At 37.9% G+C, this 24,974-nt stretch overlaps 1 long non-coding RNA gene across 1 annotated transcript; it reads left to right on the top strand.

Annotated features, from left to right (window-relative positions):
* The first annotated feature begins 8,325 nt into the window (after nt 1-8,325).
* On the top strand, nt 8,326-15,734 carry LOC116275873. Its single transcript, XR_004185199.1, has 3 exons — nt 8,326-8,640; nt 12,866-12,948; nt 15,656-15,734. It is a non-coding gene; the product is annotated as an uncharacterized LOC116275873 (long non-coding RNA).
* The last annotated feature ends 9,240 nt before the right edge of the window (nt 15,735-24,974 follow it).

The raw sequence follows: 24,974 nt of genomic DNA, 5'->3' as shown, positions 1-24,974 counted from the left end.
ATAGCACAAAAGGGTGACTACAGTCAATAATAATTTAATCATCCATCTTAAAATAACTGAAAAAGTATAACTGTATTGTTTGTAACACAAAGGATAAATGCTTGAGGGGATGGATACCCTATTTTCCACAATGCTATTATTACTTATTGCTTGCCTCTATCAAAGTATCTCATGTACCCTATAAACATATTACTTAATAAGTACCCACAAAAAATTTTTTAAACAATTTTTTTTTAAAAACCCAAACTTACAGAAAGGTAAAAAACAAACAAAAAACAAAAAGAAACCCCAGTAATTATAAATATAAAATACATTTTTTTCTCTTGGTATTTTAAAAAGAAAATTGATTCCTTAAAGCAAAAAAATAAACATTTTAATTGGAGGGTTACAATGTACTTAAAAGCAAATACATGGTAACATTAACTAAAGGATGGAATTAACTCTCAGTCCTAAAGTTACATTATATATAACTTTCTCATGTTTATTTGAAGTACTACAACAGTATCTCCAGGTAGAAAGGAGCAAGTTAAGCATGTATATTTTAAATCCTAGTGTAACCACTAAATAAACAAATGCAAGAAGTTTTAGCTAAAATGTCAACAGAGGAGATAGGACAGGATACTAAAATACCTATTTCAATAGGCCCTAAAAGTCCCCCTAAAAAGGAAAAGAAGAACAGAACAAAAACATGAGACAAATAGAAAAAAATAGCAAGCTGTTAGGCTTAAACACAACTATGTCAATAATTACATAAAATGAAAATGAAGCAAACACTTCAAAGGTAGAGATTATTAGATTGGATTTAAAAATGAGACTCAATATAGGCTCTCTACAACTGCTTAGTTTTACACATAAAGATACAGATACCTTGAAAGTACCAGGATGAAGGAAGGTTATAACATCCAAACAATAAGTATAAGAATGATGGTGTAGCTATAGTACTTACTATTGCAATAAAGAAGAGGGAAATATAATGATAATGGAATCAATCAAGAAAACAACAATCTTAAATGTTCATGCACCTAATAAGAGAGCTTCAAAAGAAATAATGCAAAAACAAACACAACTAAAGGAATAATTAGATAAATCCACAATTATATTTGGACATTTTCATCCTCCACTTATTGATTTGTAGAATACCCATTAATGATTTATAGGACAAGTTGACAAAAAATCAGTAAAGATATAGAGGTTGTTAACAATACTATCAATCTCCTTTACCTAATTGATGTGTATAGAATATTGCACTTAACAGAGAATAGTCCTCTCAAGAACATATGTAACATTTACCAAGATAAAAATTGCTGCCCCATTAAAATATAATGTTCAATAAATTTCAAATAATTGAAATCTTAAAAATTAAATCAGAAATCAATATAAATTATATTTCTACTGAATCCCCAAATATTTGGAAATTAAACAAGACATTTATACCTAACCCACAAGCCAAAGAAGAAATCACAAGACAAATTAGAAAATATTTCAAACTAAAAAGCAGTGAAAATGCAATACATAAAAATGTGTGTTATGCAGCCAACAGTTAGAGGGAAATTTACGGCTTTTGAATGCTTATATTAGAAAAGAAGAAAGGTTTTTAAGCAACGATGTAAGTTCCCACATTTAGAAGCTAGATAAAGAGCACATTAAGTAGAAAAACGGAAATTGTAAAGATAAGATATTGAGGAAATAGAAAACAAATAATAGAGAAAAATGAACAAAACCAACAGTTTGTTCTTCAAAGCTATTAATAAAATTGACAAACATCTAGCAAGACTGATCAAGCTAAAAGAAAAAAGCACACCTTTCCAATATGAGAAATGAAAGAGAATGTATCACCACAGACCTTGCACATAATAAAAAGTATAATAAATGGATGTTATAAACAACCCTGTGGAATAAGTTGGATGACTTAGATGAAACGGGTAAGTTCCTTGAAAACAACTTAACCAAGCAGACAAAAGAAGAAATAGAAAATCTGAATAGCTGTATACCTATTAAAAAAATTGAACTTGTCACCAAACATTTTTTCACAAAGAAGGTCATTATGAGAATTTAAGTGGTAAGGGAACTCCACAAGGTTACTGCAGACAAGTCAAGTGGGTGAATTTTGGAGACTGAGCAGGATTAAAATGAGTGATCCCTGGGAAGGTGTACTGAGTATCTTCGTTTGCCCTTTCTTTCTCCAACTTGTTCTCTGCCCCGTGAGATTTTACTCGTCATTTTGGGAGGCTGAGGTGGGCAGATCAGGAGGTCAGGAGTTCAAGACCAGCCTGGCCAATATGGTGAAACCCCATCTCTACTAAAACTACAAAAATTAGCTGGGCCTGGTAGCAGGTGCCTGTAATCCTAGCTACTTGGGAGGCTGAGGCAAGAGAATCATTTGAACCCAGGAGGCGGAGGTTGCAGTGAGTTGAGATTGCACCGTTGCACTCCAGCCTGGGTGAAAGGGTGAGACTCTATCTCAAAAAAATAAAAATAAAAATAAAAAATAAAAAGATTTTACTCATAGATTATGTCAATAGCACTATTGCTCTCTTGCTTTTCATCAGTGTCAGACCATGGGAAGTACAGACCGAAGTCTGAAGAGGAGAGTAAATTAGGGTATTTATTCCACTGGCTCCTTCCCTGCAGGGCCAAGCCTGGCTGGCTGATCCACTGAATCTGAGAGCACAATTCCTGTCAGCTGGCCCTCTCCACACAGTACTCTCTGTCTCAGGTCCTAGTAACCTCTGCCTTGCCTCACCCCTTCAGGCCTGGAGATAGTAGCAGTATGACCATTAGCTCAAGCTTCTCAACTATTCTTTGTCATTTCGTGACATGCTACCCATACCTTTGTAAATAACTCCCTTTATCAAATTCTCTTTGTATTGCCTATTTTTCCTATCCTGTATATTTCTTGATAAAATCCTGATTGATAGAGTTGATAAGAGATTAAGGCTTAATCCAAAGCCATGAATGATTTCCAAAATAATATTTTGGGGTTGCTCTCATGAAGAAAAATAAAGAACAATTATAATAATCAATTTTCAAATCACAGGCAGCAAATCAGAGGAGAGAGAGCAGAAGGGGAAAGGCAAGCGTTAGCTTATAAGACAGCACATTGCAGAGGGAAAGTTCCCGAATGTGATCCTCTCAATATCCCTCCTGTTCCAGTGCAAAAGGTGTTTGGGGTGCAATGTATTTGTTGTACCCATAAATGATTAATGTTTCCTGCTGAACCAGCCTGGGCAACTTAATGAGACCCTGTCTCTACAAAACAAAAACAAAAACAAAAAACCTGAAAATCAGCTGGGCTTTGTGGCGTGCACCTGCAGTCTCAGCTACTCAGGAGGCTGATGTGGGAGAATTACTTGAGCCTAGGAATTTGAGGTTACGGAGAACTATGATGGCACCACTGCATTTCAGCCTGGGTGACAGAGTGAGATCCTGTATCAAAAAAAAAAAAAAAAGTACTTTAAAAAACTCTATCATGCTACATAGAATTTCCTGTGTATATTTGTTTTTTCTCATAGGTCTGGAGATCAATCTTGGATACTGCCAAAAGCTAGGAAAAACCAAACTGTTTCTCACACTCTCACACCCACCTTTCCAATATCAGAAAGCACACCTTTCAACATAGAACACTTCTAACAACAGGTGTCACACGAGGAAAGCAGGGAGTTTCCCCACACACCAAGCAACTCTCCAGCTGGACCCCAGCTGGGTGTCCTACAATTTAACTCAACTCCGATGCTATTTACCTGGCATTAGATTCCACAGGTGATATGGTTTGGCTGTGTCCCCACCCAAATCTCATCTTGAATGTAGTTCCCATAATCCCCAAGTGTCGTGGGAGGCACTGAGTAGGAATGAGAAAATAGGAATAAATAGATTACCCCCATGCTGCTGTTCTCATGATAGTAAGTGAGTTCTCAAGAGATCTGACAGTTTTATAAGGGGCTTTCCCCCCTTTTGCTCAGGACTTCTTGCTGCCTCCACGTAAAGAAGGATGTGTTTGCTTCCCCTTCTGCAATGATTGTAAGCTTCCTGAGGCTTCACAGCTGTGCTGAACTGTGAGTCAGTGAAACTTCTTTCGCTTATAAATTATCCAGTCTCAGGTATGTCTTTATTAGCAGTGTGAGAACAGACTAACACAACAGGTTAAAGGCTCAGTCCCACAAGTCTCACAAAACTGCTCCCACTTCAGAGGCCAACAGCCAGTTCCAGGTTGTGACCTGTGCTTCTGGTCAGCCAGCTATAATTCAGCGTTCCCACAACCCACTTCTTGGGTTTTATAATTTGCTAGGGTGACTCACCAGAACTCAAGGAAACGCATTTCTAATTTTATTACAAAGGATATTGCAAAGGATACAGATGAACAGTCAGATGGAAGAGATACATAGGGCAAGGTATGGGTGAAGGGGCGTGAAGATTCCATGCCTGCTCCAGGACACACCATTTGCCCAGCACCTCCTTGTGTTCAGCAGCCTGGAAACTTGACAAACCCTGTAGTTCAGAGATTTTTGTGGCAGCTTCATTACATAGGCATGATCAATTATTAATTCAACCTCCAGCCTCTCTCCCCTTCATGGAGGATTGTGGCTGGTGGTGAAACTTCCGGTCATGGCTTGGTCTTTCTGGTGACCAACTCTCACCCCAAAGACCACCAAAAATTGCCTCATTGAAACAAGAGACACTCCTATTGCCCAGGAAATTCCAAGGGATTAGGAGCTCTATGTCAGGAACCAGGGTCAAAGATCAACTATTAGAACCAAAGATGCACCTAGCACCCCTATCACTCAGGAAATTACAAGAGTTTTAAGAATACTGTGCCATATACTAGAGGCAGAGACCAAATACATAGTTCTTATTATATCAAAATATCACAGATACTACTTGTATATAGAAAACTTCATATTATCTCTAGAAGTTAGAAACATAACAACAGTAAGAGCTCAAGAAAAATGAAAGAGACAATAAAGCCAAAACCAGAAATGAAGGAATGAGAAAATAGGAACAAATAGACTGGAAAAATAAATTCAGGACATGAATAATAAATACTAGTTTGCTCAAGAAAAAAATCAAATAATTACACAAAAGTAAAATTGTGAAAGTCAGCATAACCAAAGACAAAGAGGATATATAAGGAATTACTCTATTCACATAAATTGAAGATATGGGTGAAATAATTTTTAAAATTTAATTTATCAAGAAAGACTATAGAAGACATAGAAAACCTGAATATACCACAATTCTCCATTGATAAATTTCAGGAAGAGAACAGTGGAGAAGCTGATAAGAAAAATACAATTATAAGCTCTTATTTAATCAGACAAAAGAAAGGCAATTAGAAACTCTAGGAGGAAGAAAAAAAAAGCTGTACTTGAAAGTTACACAAATAAAATGAACAAAAAGAGAATTTTTCGACGTTGAGGCTTGTGACATTCTCATTTGTGTGGCACAGATTTACAACATGGTATTACATTTCCAAATCTTCAGGTTTAACTAGATCATTTCAAACAATAGTTTGAAATTAAAATATTACAATTTCTATTTATTGGCTTTCAATTTTCAAGATCCATGTAAGGGACAGCACAGAATCCTTAGGTACAAAAAGGACTTTGAGAGAATAAAAGTATTGCTAGATTGATGAATTTAGAGGGGAGGTAATTACTTCTTCCTACATATTGGGAATTAAAAGATAGTATCTAATATAAATAGCTTAAGAAATAAAAGTTAATAAAATATTGAATTACTTGATTAAATTATTTTTTAAAAAATTAACAATGGGAATGTTGGGAGGAAAAGGGCACATAAATGATTTTTTTTTTTTTTTTTGCGACGGAGTCTCGCTCTGTCGCCCAGGCTGGAGTGCAGTGGCCGGATCTCAGCTCACTGCAAGCTCCGCCTCCCGGGTTCACGCCATTCTCCTGCCTCAGCCTCCAGAGTAGCTGGGACTACAGGCGCCCGCCACCTCGCCCGGCTAGTTTTTTTGTATTTTTTAGTAGAGACGGGGTTTCACCGGGTTAGCCAGGATGGTCTCGATCTCCTGACCTCGTGATCCGCCCGTCTCGGCCTCCCAAAGTGCTGGGATTACAGGCTTGAGCCACCGCGCCCGGCTCATAAATGATTTAAATTCTTACTCTTCTGTAACTAGAATGGATATTATTAAAAATGAATACATCAAGAAATAGAGATAAGTGCTTATTTTCTTAGAACAATGTGTAAACGATGTTTAAATGTAATAACTTTCAGGGAGATGAACTAAAGTTAAGACGTACAGGGAGGTAAAAATGACCTGGCCCTTTTGCCCTCCAGTCCCTTCTGCCATCCCAGGATACATGGACAGCACCATCTGTGAGGGTTGGGCCTTCACCAGACACCAAACCTGCTGGTACATAGATCTTGGACTTCCCAGCCTCCAGAACTGCAAGAAACAAATTTCTTTTATTTATAAATTCCTCAGTCTCAGGTACTCTATTATAGTAGCGAAATGGACTAAGACAATGGTAAATATTTTAAAACTGTATATTAGTTTGCAAATATCAAATTATTAATTAGCAATATAAAATTATATTGGAGAGCCTACAGAAAAATAATAATTTTCATACACCAATAATATCAATGCAAATTTTTGGAGGACAGTTTTTGTCAAACTTTAAAATACGTGTGTTACCCAACAATTCTACAATTTTAGGAATGTGTATAAAGATAAGTGTGCAAGGAAGTTCATTGTGGTATTGTTTGCAAGTTGAAAGAAACCAAAAAAAAAAAAAAAAAAAAGAACAACGGCAACAGGGGCAAAATAAACCTAAGTTGTCTTCAATAGGGGACAGGTTTAATAAATTTCAGTACATTCATCCAATGGCATATTGCCTAGCATTAAAAATAATAAAGAAAATCACAGTCTGCTAGTACAAAAAGCCCATAAAACATTGGTAAATAAAAATGTTTCCAGACAATTTTGTATAATATTAACCCATTCATGTAAAAAATTCTGGAATTTTGTAAATATATAGAAAGTATATTGAGACAAAAAATATTATTCAAATTACCAACAAATCTAACTCTAGGGAAATTGGGGAGGAGACACTTTTACTTTTTACTTCATATAATTTTCTATCTTTATTTTTCCCAACAGATGTTTATTACATTTTATTAAAGTATTTTTTAAAAATCTCAGTGAAGGGCTATGAAATGCAAAATTAAACAAATTATGTTGACTGTATATTGCTTGGCAGCACTGACTCTCCCTAGCATCTAGCACAATGACTGGCGGGTAGCAAATATTCAAGCAATATTCTCCGATTAGATGATAAACGAATAAATGAAGGATTGAAACCTGAAGGATTCAGCCACGTATTTATTTTTCTCTCACTCTAAAGTCATTTTAGTGTTATTAAATTTAAGAAAAGCCAATTCTCAAAACGAAAACACATTTATCATCACTGATGTTTTAAAGAAAGTGTGGCTCTCAAATCCAAGCTTTTATGTGTTCATTTTAAAAAATATTTTTGATCCTGTCTGGGTTCCCTTGCTCACAAACCCAGGTCAGGTGCACACTTGAAATCCCTGGGAAATAGGCTCCTGATTAAATGAAAGCCCTTAGGAAATGTTTACAAAGAGGTAGTTCAGGAGACAGAATAGCATTGGAGAAAAATTGGTCTGTTTCCATTTTAGAAGTATGCAGAGACGAGAAAGAACATGTGGCCAGTAACGTGTTCAGCCTTCTCAGTATTCATTGTTTCCTTGCAGGAGTCAATTTTAATTCAGGAGATGGAAACAAACATAATATAGATCTGTCGTGGCTTCAGCATCAGGAAACAACACACTGATCGTGACATCAAACTCCAGAGGAAGCCGGCTAAGGATGGGCTTGTTTTGATGTGACAAGTGCCTATGGTGATTAACTCTCATGCCCCCACAATCTCTCCAGTGCCCCAGACTTGGTCCTTCCTCGCCTGTAAACAGGATCAGGATGCATCCTGGACTTCAGCCAAGGGCATCTGGCCTTGGGTAAGACGAACTTCACGAAACACATACACTGTTCCTGGCAAGGGAACCACAAGGGAAGGAAAAGGAGAGAAGGAAGGCAGCATGGGACACTGACATCCATTCGCTTATGACAAATTACATCAGATGCAACTGTGCACATGCAACTCAGAGGGAAAAGGCAGGAATAGGCCCATGGAACAGATGCGCCTTCTACATGATCAACTGCTTCAGGAAAGCAATACAGCCAAGTGCCAAGTGAGAGAAAGGAAAAAACATGTAAAATGAATGAAATGTTGACTGCAATGGAAGACATTTTAGACTGTTCTTGTTACATCACAAAGAGAGGGAGGAGACTGTGCTGAAAGGAGACGTTGGGAGAGACCTGCCAACAGACCTCCAAATGTATATTCAAATGGTGTTTCAAAGCACTTCTTTGGGCTTAAGTCTTTTTACCTACAAGATAGATTTTAATATGTTTCCATTAAAAATGGAAATTGTATTGATTAGATAGATGTTTTTAAATTTTATTATTATTTTAACAGAAACAGGGTTTTGTTCCAATGCCCAGGGTGGAGTGCAGTGGCACAATCACAGCTCACTATGGCCTCGAACTTCTAGACTCAAAAGATCATACCATCTCAGCCTCTTGAGTAGCTGGGACTACAGGTACGTGCCACCACGCCAGACTAGTTTTTTTAAAAAAATGTTGTAGAGACGGAGCCTTAATAACTTGTGCAGGCTGATCTCAAACTACTGGCCTCAAGTGATCTTCCTGCCTTGCCCTCCCAAAGCACTGAGATAACAGGCCTGAGCCACCATGCCTGCTTAATTATCTTTTTCCCAGCCACTGACCAGGCCACTTTGTGGGGGGGAAAAAAAAAAAAAAAAAACAATGGGTCAAAATATTAACAGACTTTGTAGCTCTATCTTGCTTTAAAAAATTATACTTCTAAAAGAAGGAAAATTATTGTTATCCTGGAAACTTGTTCCAGAAGAATAGGGAGAGAAGTTATGGGGGCAAATGACAATTGCCAGAGGCAAGGTGATATCCCATTTATGTCTGAGAACGGAACATTTGTACTGTGCAATAACAGCCAAAAATTCAACTGGAAAAGGGTAGCCTTTGACCTGAGTAACTGGTTTGGCAGACTTTTTCTGAAGTGATTGAGATGACCACACAGGACAGTATTGGGCATCAGGCAAACGCCTCCTTAGATATGTGACAATCAGCAAGAGATGGGAGTGGGCAGAAATAAAAGTAGCCTCAGAACTTCCTGAGTTCTGTCTTCAAAAGCCTAAAAGCATTACTTAGGTGCTAATCAAGCTAATAATGTATATGCTACTTGTACGTACTTGTACATTTAGTATCATGAGGATTAGTTACTGCAGTAAGTTTAGAAATACGATTGCTGGAAGAGAGATTTCAGGTAAGGACTGGCAGTAAGGGGACAGTAGGCAAGAGAGAAACCAGAACACCCACCTTATGACCCTGACAAGTGTGCTTCCTACAATCTTCACTTAAGCAAATTATCAGTGATGCAAAACTGAGCCCCTCTTATACACTACCATTTATTCAGGGTGAACTTCTAAATCGAGGTTCTCATCTTTCTGTGCCAACAAGTGTGTGCTAGTGGAAAATATTCTAAGCCATTAGTTTTTGTTTTTCTCTCTGAATTTCCCCTTCCCCCTTAATCAGTCTAACAGCAGGCTTTGTGTTTCAACGCCTCGGGGAGAGATGTGACTGAGCAGAAATAAAAGTAGCCCACAAAACTTCCTGAATTGTATCTTCAAAAGCCTAAGCTCATTAAGGAAGAGAGTTTGGAGAAAATAGCATGGAGGTTTGAAAAAAGCACATGAGAGAGAGGAGTTTTGCCCTTCAACTAACAGAGAGGAATCTCCTGCCAGAGGCAGGGTTGCAGGATTCAGGCCTCTTCTTGGTGTGGCATATTCCCAGAATTGATCCCCAGCTGTCTCTGGGGGATGAGTCAATGGCCACTGAGAGTTCCTGCCTTCAAGAACATTCCTGTGTGTTGAGAGTGGCAGGGGCAGCGGAGATCCCCAGGCCTGAAACGTGATGTTGATAGGGACCACAGAACAGAATAGTTGGGAGAGTGCACAGAGTATACCCAGCACCCCGATGCCTGATGTCTGATGCTTGGCCACAGGCGATTCTGCAGCACTGTCATGACCTCTGTCAGAGTGGGGACAAAGACTCTCTCCTTGACCAGACTCTAGTCAGGTCCCTCTGAGCCCTCTTCTCCACGAGACCTCAACTTTAGCCTATAAAAACTATAGAAACTACAAAAACTACTCTCAAAATAAATGATTTTGTCCATAGCCCCTGGAACGCACACACACACATACACACACTGACACACACTAGCATAGTGAGCTTCTAACAACACAAGCTCATGTCCCTAGAATGATAGCTCTATCTCCTTTAAATTCCTGCCTTGGAAAGCTCAAGGCTGTCAAAAGAATTGACTGCTTCTCCAACACCTGAAGATGTGCTGGTGTTGTCTCCCCATCTCCCAGTCTCTGTAGGAGGTTAGGAGCCTACTTCCATAAGTGCCAGTTAAGAAAGCCAAATGGCCTAATAACATTGACAGATTTGCCTTCCTGCTTTTTGAGAATTTCCACTTCGCTGATTCAAGTCCCCACTGTTCCCGTGTCCTACTTTCTCATTCTCCCTTTAAGAACACCATACCCAATCCCACTACTGGGTATATACCCCCAAGGATTATAAATCATTCTACTATAAAGACACATGCACATGTATGTTTATTGCAGCACTATTCACAATAGCAAAGACTTGGAACCAACCCTAATGCCCATCAATGTTAGACTGGATAAAGCAAATGTGGTACATACACACCATGGAATACTATGCAGCCATGAAAAAGAATGAGTTCAGGTCCTTTGCAGGGACATGGATGAAGGTGGAAACTATCATTCTCAGCAAAGTAACACAGGAACTGACAACCACATACTGCATGTTTTCACTCACAAGTGGGAGCTGAACAATGAGAACATATGGGCACAGGGAGGGGAATATCACACACCAGGGCCTACTGTGGTGTAGGGTGCTAGGTAGCATTAGGAGAAATACCTAATGTCGAAGACGGGTTGATGGGTGCAGCAAACCACCATGGCACATGTATACCTATGTAACAAACCTGGACATTCTGCACATGTATCCCAGAACTTAAAGTATAATAAAAATAAAAAATTTAAAAAACTAAAAGAGTATAATTGAATTGTTTGTAACACAAATAAAGGATAAATGCTTAAGGTGATGGAGACCCTACTTACCCTGATGTGATTATTATGCCTTGTATTCCCATATCAGAATAGCTCATATATCCCATATATACACCTGTGTACCCACAAAAATTAAAAATTAAAATAATTAGAAGCTAAAAAAAAAGAATACCCAATCACCTCTACATGAATGAAAGTTGAGCTTAGTTCACACTGGGCTCTCTTCCCTATTTTAATAGTTATTACTGATTAAAATATGTCCTTACCACTTCAACTAGTACCTGGGTTTTATTACTTTTGACAGAGGTGACACCAAAAATGACTGAGGTAAAGTGGATTCAATTTAGCCAGATGAAAAGAATCAGATGTGAAATTAAGTTGATTTTTAGAAAATAAGTACCTGTGTTATTCTTTGGCACACATGATCCTGTAGACTGAGACTCATACGCAACAATTGATATGCTAAGAAAATGAGTACTAATGTTACTATTCAGCTTGTGGAAATGCAATTAAGAAGACAATTAGATGGAGAGAAATTATACAATGTGAAGCAAACTAAATTCAAAGATGACTTCTATATGAGCTGTACCACTGGTCCCCAGCATTACTGATGAATAACGGCAGCCTAAAACCTCCATCGACGATAGCAGAGAAATTAATGATCTATTAAGTCAGCATGTGCATGCTACCTTTGGAGAAAATATTCTGATGAATGGGATCCATACCATTAATATGAGCCTCTTACAAGTCCTAGGATAAGAGGTATTTTGCTGGTGTTTAAATATTGTATTTCGATGGTGGTCAGGTTGTCTGATAACTGTGAATTCCTTAGGGCTTTCAGGACATGTGAAAAATGCTGAAACACATATTTAAATGTATGTCTTGTTATATCTTAAGATCTTGGACAATTAGGAGGGCTGCTTGGGCAGCTCTTTTTAAATATTCTCAATGCTCTTCCTCTGCAGAAAGAACTCCCAGGTCCTTCAAGGACAGTAAGTAAAAGAGGATTTGCTTCTGTCCACCAATGTAGTCTTGATAAATTCTGTGGCCTTTTTGTCCAACAGACAGGAGAACATTTTAGAACTTAAAGCAGACACGATTTAACAACATTATGAAATTTGGTTATGGAAGGAAAAACTGGGTTTCTACTCCATCCCTTGAAATCCAGCCTTTTTACACATGCATTCTAGCTTTCCAAAGCAATTCAAAGTGATACTTCTTTTTCTTTTATCCATTCCTGGTCAGCAGAAGGACTGAATCATTCTGAGACACAGAAAGAGTCAGGTCAGTTCACTTGTTCTGTCTTTTACAAAGACGATGAAGAGATATTTATCATTTATCTGTCAAGCTTCTTTATGCTTCAGAGCCCAATTCAGCCCAGGCCTATCTTGATCAATACAGTTCTTAAAAAAAGATCCAACATTGGTATGGTTTGTCTCTGTGACCACACCCAAATCTCATGTCCAGTTGTAATTCCCAATGTTGTGGAAGGGGCCTCATGGGAGGTGACTGGATCATGGGAGCAGATTTCCCCCTTGCTGTTCTTGTGACAGTGAGTTTTTATGAAATTTGGCTGTTTGAAAGTGTGTAGTACTTCCCCCTTTACCCTCTCTCTCTGCCACTCCACTAGGTGAAGAAGGCGCTTGCGTCCCCTTCGCTTTCTGCCATGTTTAAGTTTCCTGAGGACTCCCCAGCCATGCTTCCTGTGGAACTGTGAGTCAATTAAACCTTTTTTTTTTTTTCCATAAAGTACCCAGTCTCAGGTAGTTCTTTATAGCAGTGTGAGAATGGATTAATACAAACATTTAAAATGTTTATTTTAAAAATCTAGATTTATGACTTTGAAAAAACATCAGGAGATCCAACAAAAGGAAGTAGCAGCCCATCCCTTAGATGTAACGCATGACTTCTAATTTACCACAGACCAGGACACTTCCTAATGCTTTCCAGCCATGACACCAACCCACTCCCTCATAGTCTTTATTGGTTAGGCTCCTTGCACGTGAGGTTAATCTGGTGTGGTAGCATCTGCCCCCAAGGACAGTCCAGCACTCAGGAACTACTTCCTCCCCAGGAATGGACTATGCTTTAATCTACTTGATAGTCCCAGTACAGATAATAAAAAAAGGGTCTTTCTAGCTGCCTTAAGAAAATGAGACACACATGAGGAGAGAGTTATTTAAAAATTGTTTTTGAGCTTTAGGTTGGCTTAGCTTTCCTGGAATGTCTAATTTAGCTCAGGAAGTGCCTCCAACATTTTTAAGAATATCAAGGACAGAAAAGCTCAACTCAGCCATTTCCAGGGCTCTACATATCCCTCAGGCTCCTTACAGGGATCAGGGAGACTGCACTATCCCAATAGGGCCCCAGGAGGTCTGTCATCCTGCCATGGAGTTACCACTTGTTCCCTGGCTGATAAGAGACTGCATTGAAGTACTAGTAGAATTTTCAAAGTCCTAAAGAACTGGGAGAGTATTCCCCTCGACCCTGTGGCACATCAGTGAGAGGGGTGGGTATGAATAGAGTTTGGAGTTCTAAAAACCTTGATTGAAAACTGACCCAGCACTTTTAGTTGGGTGACATTGGGCAAGTCAATCTTTTTGAACGTTGGTTTAAATTATTTCATAGCGTGGTGGAGGAAAGGGAGAGACAAATTAAACAAATCAGTAAGATTTCTGAGCTTCAGTTTCCCCAAATCAATAAAATAATATACATATTACAGAACTCTTGTGAATTCAAATGCATCTATAAAGTGCCTAAAACAGAGCCTAAATCACAACTCAATAAATTATAGTTCTTATTTATGTTATATACTTTAATTCCTGAATGAATGTAGAAACATGAATTCTGTAACTTCTGGAAGTCTGATACGGTTAGGCTTTGTGTCCCCACCCAAATCTCATCTTGAATTATATCCCCTATAATCCCTATATGTCAAGGGAGAGACCAGGTAGAGATAGCTGGATTATGGGGGCAGTTTCCCCCATGCTGTTCTCATGATAGTGATTGAGTTCTCACGAGATCTGATGGTTTTATAAGGGACTTTTCCATGATTGTAAGTTTCCTGAGGCCTCCCCAGTCATGCTTAACTGTGAGTCAATTAAACCTCTTTCCTTTATAAATTACCCAGTCTCAGGCAGTTCTTCATAGCAGTTTGAAAACAGACTAATACAAAGTCCCATCCAAGTTCCTGGCTTACTTACTATCTTTCTAGGTCAGAAAACATCTGACCTTATATGTCTTTCCTTCTTTATATAAACTGAGAATCATTCATTTAATGGGTGAATTTATAGCACTCATTAAACCAAAAGGACAGTTGGGAATATAATATTAAGCATAGAAAGGATAATCAGACAGGGATCTGTAATAAATACACCTATTCCTCTATTCCTTGCTTAAAACCTTTAATTCATTACTGAAAATGTGGTAACTAATTAAAAATCCATTAAATAAACCCTATTTGACAGAAAAAATAATATGGTCCATCTCAACGTAATATTTCTGAATATAAGTATCACAGATAGAAAAATAGATCAACTGAAGAATGTTTGAAGATGTATATAATAAGCAATTACTTAGAAGTAAATAAAAGTAGTTTGTGAATAAAATGTAATATCATGAAGGTTTATTATGTTTACCAAACAATACACACATACAGAGTGAGAGAAAGAACGAGAGAGACAGAGAGACTTGACAGTGAAGGAAAAGTCATTTTTGTGGAAGGCATAATTTTTCTCCTATATAATTTTCTTCTCTAGTTTTTCAATGTTTACAGGCCTTATAGTCATGTTGTATCCAAAAATGCCTTCAAAATAAAGTTATAGTATTAGAAAAACACTAAAGTACTTCAAAATATGTGGAAATAGTACATGTAAACAACAGATCAAAATGTCTTAAAAGAGGTTACCTCTTCATCTTTCTCACTTAGTGTACACAGGCAATGCAGAACATTTGGTTATGTGGTATGCAATTCAAATTTGTTCCATGTGATATTCTGTGGTTAGAAACTACTATGTTGAATGTGTCTTTCTTTGAAATCATGTTGAAATACTAATTTTGTATATTTTGTAAATTTTTGATTAAGAAGTTCTTACGTCATAAAAGGAAACTGTGTTAAAACTGGCATCATTTTCCAAGTCATTATGGCAAACAATTAACTGAATAGGTATGGGGGGAAGTCAGTAGAGCAGCAGAAGCAATACAGCATTCCAGTCTGCTTCTTACTGACATGCTCTCCTCTCCTGTGCACAGGGCAGAGAGGTCTGGAGCTGCATCCCCTGGTTGTACTGCCCACCAAGGCTGAGCCAGGGAAAGCAGCCCCACTGAGTCCCATGGGATCTGGATTCTTCATCTCGTCCAGCGTCAACACCCTCACACATGTAAGACGGACTCCAGTTCTTTTCATTTTTCTTGACTGCAGGAGAAGAAAGTTTCTCTGAGATTAAGACCGAGAAAGGTCTTAAAAGCCAAGACTCCAAATGGCATCAGGAAACCCAGGCTCTTCAAAATATGCAGTGAAAAATGAAACCCTTGCAAGAGGAGACATTTCATAAAGAAAACATGTAATTTTCTTGAAGCTTTCCTCTCACTGTAACTCCTCCTCCTTGGATTGAAGCTACAGAGAAGAATGCAGCCTGCGGGTACTCATGCCTAAGCATCATCTCCCTTTCTCCACCTGCTGAGCTATGTCTAAATAGACATCCTCTACCTCTGACCCAACACTTTCTGTTCCTGAAGAACATTCTTGTCATATCAAGGGCTCTGGGATATTCTGGGAGCAGTTTAGAGCTTTCATTCAGTACAAAGTTTCTCTTCTCATGAAAAGATCTTGTCACAGGGGATGAGAAACAAGCTATTGAGCATCTAATATATGTTGAATTTGGAAAATTTTAATCTCCAGGACTAGGCAATGTTATGCATTCTTCATTCTATTTAATTAACAGAACCACCCTCCAAGGAAGTCTTATCCTCCCTCAATTAAGTAGATTAAAAACAAATGTCTTAGAGAAGATAAGGTGATTGAGCTTGTAAGAGATCCATGCCTTTTGCACTAAACTAATCCCTGTACATATATCTGCCTTCTATTCCCAAGATCTCTTGGTAGCTATCTTCCAGGGATCTTCTAGGAATGTACTTAATAATTGGTTCCTCCATTATTTTTCACCATTGAACTTGAAGAAGATGTGACTGGGGAATAAAGGCAAAGCCAAGTATGAGAAGGTAGATCTGAAACAGGAATGTTAGACATGGAATACAAGAGTAAGAGCAAGAGTGAGCAAGATAGATAATCCTCTAACCCTTCACATGGAAGGATAGGTTGTAGTAACAACTCCATTCTAACAAGCACAGATAGTATACAGGTTGTTTTTCATTAAACTTGTGAGGGAAAGAGACAAATCTCGAGATATATTATTGGAGTGGTCAAAAATGTCTTCATGAACACAGAACTGAAAGCCTAACACATTAATGCCTAGGTCAAAGAATGTCTAGATGAGACGGCCACCGTGAGATACATTGCAATCTTCCACAGTGGACTATGTTTGCCCTTTTATTAAAAGAATGTAATATCTAATATGGGTGGTTTTTTTCTGTAAATACTTATCCTTACTGACATTTTTACAACAGGTTTTATGTGGTTATCTGCTTATTTATAACATACACATGAATAATTCACTTCCTCAATGCATCTACATTCCTTAAAAAGCCACATGTACTATTACTACATTAGTCATCACTTCTTCATGGTTGATAAAGCCACTAACAATGATGAGTTCTGATGAGATAGAATCACCTGTGGCACAATTTCCCCAAATGTTTCTCAGGAAAGCACATTCACCATATACAGATTGTAGTAACACCAAAATAACACTGCAACTGTTACATATTCCAACGAACTAAATAATTGTTTTACCTAAGTAAATGCATAACATTGCCTAGTCCTGGAGATTAAAATTTTCCAAATTCATTCTGACTCAAAGTGGGCAAATATATATATATATATACACATATATATATATGTATATATATATATGTGTGTGTGTATATATCTCACATATTCATTACAGTCTTTAAAAATTGCATTGGGTAGTAGTAGGACATGAAGTGTGGCCAAGTAGTCTAGATTTCCATGTTTATTTAGGAGAGGGTTTGCCATGATCTAGCATGAGAGCCACAACCTAACAAAACCAGATCTGTTAGAATGTCTTGGCGCAAGCTTTGTCTAGCTATTGGTAAAGCCAAAACATCTCAATTTCAGTTTTTCCCATTCAAATATTACCTTTAATTAGGTTTGTTAAAGGCAAGAGTTAACTACATTGTTTTAAATGTAGAAGACTAAGGCTCCAACCTATTTTGTATGGACCCCCAGAGAAAGAGTTTAGGTCATGTTGTTGTTGCTGTTGTCCTTAACGACATGCCAACTGTCAGATACTCCAAGCGAGTGAGAGGGAGGTGAGGTGGTAGGGACTGAATAGTGGGCCAATGAAAACTGAACCAAGTGTAATTTTGGCACCTAGACTGGGGCCAATTCTATGGGTGTTGGAGGAGGGATTGATACAAACAAGAGAAAAAAATAAAACTCCACCTTCTTCAGACCAGTGAAAATAAAAACTTATAACACTGTCACCCCATGGAAGTCAATGGATCGTGGACCTTCAGATGGTTTTGCTGAAAGGAGATGATGAGGAAGCAAAACTAATAGTGAAGACATAAGACACCATGCTTGCTTTTGTCTCTCTTCTGTAAGACTCCAGGAGAACAGGACCAAAGCCCTGAGGAAAGAGGTCAAACAATGCTTCCACTGAAAAGAGAGAAGGATTCTTCTCCTACAAGGTAGTCTATTTTTATTCATCATTTACACACTTGAGAGTTTATTGATTTAAGTTAAAATTACAATGAATCCTTCATTTGAAGGCACACTAATTGGTCAGTATTCACTTTTAAAATTTTTTCTTAATCTTTTTCTAGTAATTTTTTATTGTGGTAAAATTATATAACATTAAAATTACATTTTTACCACTTAAAAGTATGCAGTCCAGAAGCATTAAGTACATTCACATTGTTGTATAAACATCACCACTATCTATGTCCAGAACTTTTCATCCTTCTAAACTGAAATCCTGTACCTACTAAACAATAACTTCACATTTCCCTCTGCCCCCAGCCCCTGCCAACATTTATTCTACTTTCTGTTCCTATAAAATTGGACTACTCTACGTACCTCACATATGTAGAATCATACAGTATTTGTCCTTTATGCCTGTCCTATTTCAGTTAGCATAATGTCTTCAACGTTCATCCATATTGTAGCATGTGTCAATTTCATTCCATTATAGAGCTGAATAATAGGAGTATTCGCCTTCTTATAAAAATATATCTTTACCACTTATCTGTTCTCTCACCTTGAATATGTCATTAAATCTTTCTTAGCCTCAGCTTCTTCATCTGGAAAATGGAGAAAATAAATTACCTACCTCACTAGGCCTTTGTAAGGATTAAAGTAATTCGTGTTAATCATTAGCATAGTACTTAAAAACACATAAGGGCTCATCAAGAGGTAGCATTTATTGTTGATGTTCTTATGGTTGTTGTTACCATTGTTTCTATTAGCTTAGAAGTTGTCACAAGTTTTTTAAAGGAAGAATATAACACTGCAGAATTTTGCAAACTCTTCTAGGAAAACCATTGGCTTCCTAATGGTCAAATGTATCTGTGTATTTGGAACACCACATAAATTGGTAGACTTTTGAGCCTAGAAATTTCCCTAAGATATGGTGACAATATTAGATGATCATGAACAAAGTTAAATAGCTTCATGGAAATTCCATTAAGCACCCATAAATATACAACAAAAACAAAAACTTCCTGAAAGAATGAAAGACCTACAGTAAAATGTTTCCAGTTCCTGAGTAGAGGCAGGTGAATCAGGTAAGAAGGAAGTTAATTGTACATGTCTGCCTCCATCTTTGAATCATGAGGTAATTGGGTGTATTCATGATAGGAATTTTTCTTTCTCCAGCCAAAACCAAGCTGGTAACTACAAGTGCCCAAAACCACAATCTGGACACAGCCTGTGACACAATCTGGACACAGCCAGGTCTGAGATCAGACTTGGAAAGGCCCTTCCCTCCATCTGAAAAATGCCTTTGCTGGTCAGAAGAGGCTAACAGGGAGAACACCACCACATTCCCCGATCTTCATGGGATCTTCAAGACCAGGGGGACCATGTGGGTCCTTGATCACATTGTTCAGGAAACCAGTGAGGGAACATCCTGGCTTCTTTACAGAAACTATATAAAATAGAAGAAACAAACAAAACACAACCAACAAACAAAAATTCTGATAAGCTCTTCTGAAGGACAATACGCAAAAGCTCATTTGAAGCTTTCACACACAGACATGCATTTTTCATTTTTCTTCTTGGAAATGAATGTCTATGTGTCTACTTTATTTGTACTTGGGCTCCAAAATCATGTATCATTTCCTCTTGCTGTAGGCAGTTACATGGTGTCTTAGACTACCTGGGCTGTTACAACAAAAATACAATAAACTGGGTGGCTTCAACAACAAACATTTCTTTCTCACAGTTATGGAGGCTAGAAAGCCCAAGATCAAGGCACAGGCAGATTCCATGTCCAGTGAAGGTCTATTTCCTAGTTCACAGATGGTTGTCTTCTCACTGTGTCCACATGTGGCAGAAAGGTGAAGGAGCTCTCTGGGGTCTCTTATAAGAGCACTAATTCCAATCATGAGGGCTCTATCTTCAAGGCTTCATTACTTTCCTATCAAGAGTCCCTACCTCCTGATGCCATCACCTTGGGTGTTAGGATTTTGCCATATAAATTTTGGGGAACACAAACATTTGGTCCATAACAGTGGAGTACTATTTGAAAGTAGAGCTGTATTTATCTAAATAGTATTTGGTGAACAGATCAGAGAGGGAGTATCATACCTAGCACCCTGGCCCACAGAAGTTTTTTCCAAAGGTTTATGTAAAAGCTCGGAAGTGAAAAATTCCAAAACTGGTTTAAATAGTAGTCACTTGATTTCAGACAGTATGCAGACTTTCAAGATGAATAACTCGAAGCTTCCATTCTGACACACTGGTTAAGCTATCCATCTCATTGTCTCAGGCTTAGCAGCACCCCCTTGCCAGTTGGCATTCCTGTGACTGCTAGCTCCAAAATGAAAAGGCAGGAGATGAGAATTCTGAGCTAAGGGTGAAAGAATCATGCAAAGTTTCTTGCCTCAAAGGACACAGGAATTTTGTAATTCTTTTAAACACTTATACCAAATGTCACATTTCCTCAAAACTGGATGAAGAAGGAAGGGAAAAGAACTGACATTTATTTGAGCTAATACTCTGTCATGCATTATGCCAAGCAATATGCATGGCAATTTTGTCGATAAATCAGAGGAACTGACAAATCAGAGAAATAAAGTAGCTTTCTCAAGATTACACAGTCAGTAACCTCAGATCTCTTTCCCTTGAAATCCTCTCTATATTCCATTATACCCTAAAGCTTCTTCCCTACAGCTTTTCTGAATGTCAGATATAGAAATGTCTCCATTTGTCTCAGATCTCTTACGTAAGACATTGCCTTACTAAATATATGACCTCATTTGGGATGTGCCAGGAGGCTGCCAAGGCAGCTGGAATAGTGAGAGTGAGGGCAGCCGTATTTCCTTGATCACACCGAAACCCGCTCAACCAGACATCTCAGAGTGGGAAACAACATCCTGATTTCTGAAACACAGTCAATGGTGGCACAAGATAAAGGCAAACATTTGGGTTGGCATCAGCCATTAATATGATTCCTGGTGGACAGGGCCATCTGGCTGTGGGAGGGGTTACTTTCGCTATCACTTGTAGGGTGATGGCACAATCAGAGTGAGTGACATGTAACTCAATTATATTTGCCTCCCTTCATGCCCACGTGAATGCACTGGTCTTTTGTTTGGCATTAGTACAAATCCTCTGTCTCCCCCATAACTCCTAGGTATCAATCATGAATTAATAGAAGTGGGATTCTCCAAAAGACACCTTGGCTTTCCCCACAGTCATCCACCTGTTCCACCTGTTTCAACAGGTGTACTCACTGCAAGCACAGAAGACATCTAAGGATTTTAGAAGTGAGGTAGCCTCCCAGGACTCCAAGACACCTCCCCCAAGAAATGACTCCATTTGTACATTGTCATATAATGTTCTTTCCACAAAAGGATCTTTGTCATTTACTAGACCCTTCTCTTTCTCAAAATACATGAGGATACCAGAGGAACTATCTTGTGACCTTCATTTTGACCCTTTCACCTACGAACATGATTGGATCTGCCTAATCTCTGAGGAACTTGCTAAGCTCTGGCTGTCAATTTATATGGCCAGATTGACAGAAAGTATGAAAGTCCTGCGGATCTATGTTTACTTTCACACATGAGCCAGTGAGGTGAGCCAATTCATCTGGTGATGCATTGATGGCTCTTCGTTGTCCCCAACCATACATGTAATAATACACATGGTTTGTATTCATTTTCAACTGACGTGAGACATCAAATTAAAGTATATTCAGTGAATATAGTTCAAAGAAATAAGAGATAATGAAATAAAAACACTCATTCAGAACAAAACTTTTTCTTTGTCACCATATTGGTTTAATTAGACAGGAATGGGTGCTACTTTGATTTTGTAAATGAGGAATTTAAGAAACAGCAGTAATAATAATTACTGCAATATTGTTAGCCTTTCTAGGTTGTAAATTCTGAGCACTGCAGTTATTTGCATTCAGCCCTCACCTAAGGTTGTCTCAGATGCCTGTGGTTTAGATACTCCCAGTAGAGATACCTTCCATTAAACCTAACTCACATCTAAAGCCTTTCCAACTTTAGATGAGTAATGAAAAGCCGCCCTTAGCCTGTCATTGAAGTACCTTCTACTACCAGGGCAAGCTTTTAAGTGAGGGTCTTGATAAGAACATTCCTTTCTGAGATGATCACTGTAAGACTTGGAGTAGGAAAGGGAATGAAATCCCAAGTTGCCTTATCCACCTCCTAGCCCCTCCTCTTGGCTCATCACAGTAGACTTATATCTCCTCCAATGTTTTTACGCACATGAACAGGGTCTGTAAACATAAGTTATTGCCTCCTGCATTCCTCTGACAATCACCATTTCCTCCAGGAAAAACTCTTCCTGCTCTGCCCAGGTGAGGTTAGGTGAGCCTCCTCTATACCCTATCAACAGCCTGCATATATTTCTATTATGTCATTTGTTAAACTATCATGAGTTTGATTTTTATAAATCATAAGAAGCTTTTCATTAATATCAATAAATGTGCATGTATTACAGATTTTATACCTTTGATGATACCATGTTCTTCTATTATTTGGTGGTTTAGAGATTCATAAAATTCATTCTTACCTGTTTAAACCTGGCAAGAAATGTGCCCTTGGTTGATGGCAGGTAAAGAGGTTACAAATTTGATATCAGTGAGGCATAAAATCTGGGTTGTTCTGACCACCGTATTATATTTCTGCTGCTGAATAACAAATTATGCAAACAATGCAAATTTGAAACAATAGCCATTTATTATTATACAGTTCTATAGGTCAGAATTCCAGATAAGCTTAGCTAATTCTTCTGCTCAGAGTCTCACACTCAAGATATCAGCCAACTGCCATTCCCATATGAGTCTTGGAGACTTCTTCCAAGCTCATTGGCTGTTGGCAGAATTCATTTTCTTCTTACCCTTTCCAAGTGGGTTCTCCATCTTCAAGCCAGCAATGGCAGTTTGAATTATTCTTATGCTTCAAATCTCTCTGACTCCCTCATCTACTCCCATCCAGAGAAAAATCTCTGCTTTTAAAAGTATGATTAGTTTTGCCTACCCGGACAGTTTCCCTGTCACCCTAATATAGGCGTAATATCAAGTTCAGGGAAGTCATCTTAAAATTATGCCTTTGACAACCATGAATCTGACACTTTTGGTCAAATATTTCTGCATTCTACATCTTTTTGTCTATAACAAGGATATGATTTTCTACCAGCGATGTTTAGAATTGAGAAATGCAACCTGAAGTGGTCCTGAAGTAGTCAGAGAATCACTGAACCAAATGGAATCAATCCCACAGTCTTGACTTCAGAGGAAACTGTATGCTAACCAAATGAGCAAACCAGTCATCTCTAGTGGGAAAGTAATAATAGAGGTGGCCCTGATTTCAGAAGTAGAGTGAGATGCCAATGACTCCACTAAAATATTTCATTGTCCCAATAAAGTAAGGTTGTGACCACCATCTGAGTTGCTGCTCTCCAAGTACAACTTCAGTTATACTGTGCAGACTAGAATTTTTGAGCTCAATATTATTAAGCTGATTTTCTGATTATAATGGAGTCCAATTTCAACTATTTCTCTGTGCAGTTCCTATTTATTTTTACAAAAGTATATCAATCATAATCATTGTGATAATATTTTCAGTGCTTTCTAACTTATATATTTAGCTTATAAGTTAACAAAATCTTTAACAAACCAGCCACAAAAGTTAGCTGTATGAACCAGACTTACAGAGAATATAAAGGGACATGAAACCCATAGGAAAAGGAAATTCATTTCCTAAACAGTCACGATTATTTAGGAGAGATCTTTTCCTTTTCAGTAAGTCCCTTGAAAGAGGAGACTATTTGTGTTATATCATTTTGCGCCCGACAAACTGCCTAATTTCATATCTTGAACATAGTAGGTGCTCAAGAAATACTTGTTGAATAATGAATGAACATTTGTTAGAAAACTTTAGTACGAAGGATTTTAATAGTAAAACCTTGAAACTAATCTAAGTGTTCAAAAATAGAGAACTATTTAATAATGTTTTACAGCCTCCAAAATTATGTTGAGGAAGAATAAGATGTATCATAAAAATTGTGATACAAATTTTAGATGAAAAATTTAGGTTACTAAACAGTATGTACAAATTATTCCATTATTTATATATACATATATACACATATCTTGCTATTTTGTATATCAAAAGATACACAACATTATACTATGTTGGTTAACTTTGGGGATCTGATTACAGGTTGTTTTTATTTCCTTCCTTGAGATTTTTTCTGTAATATCTGAATTTTATTCCTTTCTTTCCAAATTTGGAGAAAAAATTAAGGTTTCTGAAAATTAAAAAAGTAGATAATATATCAAGTTTGGATTGCAAACCAGAGCTTTCAGCAGAACATAGTTGAGTCTTTGCCATAGACACCGACTCATTTCCTTCCTTTCTGTGGCATTCATACCACTATCATGCTTTTTTCCCCAAATGAGATGACAAAATGGAAAGACCATCTCCACACCAAGCATGGAGCCGTAGGAAAGTGGAATGTCAGTCAGGGCAACTGCAGATCAGGAAATCGTGTCACAGAAAACAGGACCTGTATAAGATTCTAAGTTTATGCCATTTGCTGATCAGTTACCATATTTCAAAAATTATATACACTGTAATCCCCCTCTCTGGTCTGCAGGCCCTTTGAAGGGGAAGGCATTTTTAGCAAATATCGTTTAAATGGAGAAAGGAGGCAGATCAATGTACTCCAAACTACTTCAGATTGGATCTTAGTCGGAATGTCTCCCCAGAGCAGAAGCTCTTCTCCAGAAGTACCTTTCCTGTTGCATTCAGGTTCAGGGTTGGAACCCACAGACCCAGAATGATAGGCTGTCAGCAAAGACAAGCACATCCTTAGCATCCAGCAATGCTCACTTTGT

This window comes from Papio anubis, chromosome 7, assembly GCF_008728515.1.
Source record: "Papio anubis isolate 15944 chromosome 7, Panubis1.0, whole genome shotgun sequence".
Lineage (NCBI taxonomy): Eukaryota > Metazoa > Chordata > Mammalia > Primates > Cercopithecidae > Papio > Papio anubis.
The sequence above is the reverse complement of the archived record's forward strand: the minus strand, read 5'-3'. Positions and strand labels throughout refer to the sequence as shown.